Below are 3038 nucleotides of genomic sequence, written 5' to 3' on the forward strand. Positions count from 1 at the left end.
TAACTTGTGGAGACAAGGAAGACAACGAATTACACGAATGTGGTTAAATATACGACGAGTGCATAGCACTTAATACAGTGTAAGGTATGCTAAACATCGCATCAACCCGCTTATTTGTGTCTGGCAGATTTCTTCTGAAAAAATTAGTAGTGTTTGCCTGAAAACTGTTCAGACATTCTTATCCAGTGATTTGGGCGGATCGTGCACGAAAGCTTTTAATTGCATTTCGAACAAGATTTACGATTATATTGTCTATCGCTAATTCAATAGAGTGACTAGATACCAAAGAATCATGTCATGTCTGTTAGTGTGTGATCGCGCCACAGATAAACATACATGCCATTATGAGTAAATTTCTCTAAAATTATTTTTTTTATATACTATAAGTAAACACCTTGTATTACGTACGCGATTTTTTTTTATTAGTTGGTTTTTACGCAGAGAAAAATTTTGTGAAAGTAACTAAATTTTGGTTCCACGCAACGATTTATTTTGTTGAAATAGTGACAAAAGAAAATCTAATTTGAAATTGCAAATATTGTTGCATGAAGCTACAAAATAAGATATTTGATTTTGATCAGTGCATTAGTTTGTTTCAAGAAATATTTTGTTAAAAATAACAAATATTTTACTTGCGCGTTCCTGTCAATTTTTTGACAAACAATTTCATAGTAAATATAACTTTCAAAATAAGTTTATACTGAACTAGCATTAGATAAAAGTAATATTATTAGTTTTTAAATTGTAAATTGTTGGCAGTTGAAATGAATGATAAGATTCAAACCTAAAATAATTAGTATTTCAACATACGCTTTTGTATTTTAAAATCATACATTTTTGTTTGTCATTATTCTTAAAAAGAGAAAAACTTAAAACTAATTTTCAATTTCATTTTTTAAACTTATTATATTTCAATGTTTATTCATTTTCAAATTGTTAATTGCTTTCAATAGCAGTTGGGCCCTTTTGTCTTGGGACGATAAAATTTTTCATATGCCACAATTAATGATTCGGTGCTTCATTAATCTGACCAAGATTGCATCAAAAATTTTCTATAAATATATAATGTAATGAAAGTTTAGTAATATTTTGAATTATTCATACATACACTTGAACTGTTAAAAGAACTTAAGGAAACGAAAAGTGGCCCGTACACGAGAATTATTTGTGTCATTTTTAATGATGACTAAGTAATGATATTTCAAACTTGCATAGAAAACTCGTCATTACTGCACTATGCACGTTCATTAAAATAAAAATATTTTTTATCAATCACTTTTTTTCTTGATATAAATGTAAAACAATTTTTTTCTTGATATAAATGTAAAACACGATTGCATCAACAAATACGTTGTCAATAACTTCAACTCAACTTTTGTTGACATGTAATAAATGGCTGATTTATTTCAACGATAAAATCTGCCGAAACAAAATAGTTTTTCGTTAACCAGGATGAGAATTTGTCTTAAAATCAAATAGACATAATTGTTGATTTAGAAAGGAGAAATTGGTTCAAAACAATCATATTTTAGCTTGAAATCAACAGAAATCATATTTGAAAATTTACTGACTTGTTATTATAAAAAAGCTTAATTTCTCTGCGTGTTCCCGTTTGTTAGCAAATATTAGTTGCTTGTATGGATGCCAGGCTTCGTATACCCAAGCAACCAGAAGTTCCACAATTACTTAAAAAATCCACTTTCTTGCTGCTTAAAAGTACACGCGGAACATTTGAGAACTTGAAAGTACAGATCAAGTTCCGCGTGAGCTTTCTAGCTACTTAAGAAAACACATGGCAAGTTTTGACAGTTCGAAGTACAGAACAAGTTCCGCGTGAATTTTTTCGCTGCATAGAAGCTGAACAATGTATTCTAGAAGCAGATTAGAAGTTCGTTCAGTTGCGTCGCGCGAATTTTCAAGTGTGGATAATTCGGTACTAACATGTGATTAGGGCATATCGTGCGATAGGGCATATCGTGTGAGTTACGAAAAATAATGCTCATTACTCAAGTTTTAATCATGGAATTCAAGCATCTTGTGCAAAATTTCGTGAATTGGGCTTTTATCTACGAGATTATATGGATTATTATGTAAATGAAGGTTGCAGAGCTGAGCAATGAGCATTATACCTTATGATAAAAAAAGAACCGGAATTTTCATTTTAAAATTCCCGCGCTTGTCCAATCGGTAAACTTTTATTCTCTCAACGTTGGCAACATATTTATACACATTCTGTCAAATGCATATCGTTCGATTAGTTTTTGTTTGGCGTCTATACAAAGAAGTTGAAAAATTTTCGTGTGGCGATTTTTATAATTGATGAAATTTTAGAACAACGTGCGTGCATCAAATTTTGTGTTGCAAATGGATTCAAGTGTTCCGAAACGTTGAAAATGTTAGAAAAGGCCTTTGGTGAATCGTGTCTAGGAAAAACACAGGCATACGAGTGGTATAAACGCTTCAGAGGTGGTCGTACAAGCTTGGATCATGATGATATCCCTGGCCGCCCAACATTTGTTACTAAAGCAAACATTGAATCGGCGAAGCAAATCGTGTTGCAAAATCGTTCTGTGCCGATTAGAGAGATTGCTGTGTTGTTGGGCATCTCTTATGGATCAGCCGAACACATTTTACTGATGTTTTGGGTTTGAAACGCGTCGCTTCTCGGCTGGTGCCAAAAAGGATGAATTTCATTCAAAAACAGCGTCATGTTGATGTGGCCAAAGAGATGATTTCCAACGCAAATAGTGACTCCACATTCATCGAATGCATCATAACTGGTGATGAGGTGTGAATCTATGAATATGACGTCGAAACCGCACAACAATCGACCGAATGGCGCATCGAAGGCGAGCCGTTGTTCTAAATTTTCATCCATTATAAAAATCGCAACACGAAATTTTTTTTCTTTGTATAGACGCCAAACAAAAACTAATCATACGATATGCGTCAAAATTTGACAGAATGTGTATAAAAGTGTTGCCAACACATTCTGTCAAATTTTGTTTTTGATCATAAGGTATTTTGTAACATTCTCA

Source organism: Malaya genurostris, chromosome 2 (assembly GCF_030247185.1).
Source record: "Malaya genurostris strain Urasoe2022 chromosome 2, Malgen_1.1, whole genome shotgun sequence".
NCBI lineage: Eukaryota > Metazoa > Arthropoda > Insecta > Diptera > Culicidae > Malaya > Malaya genurostris.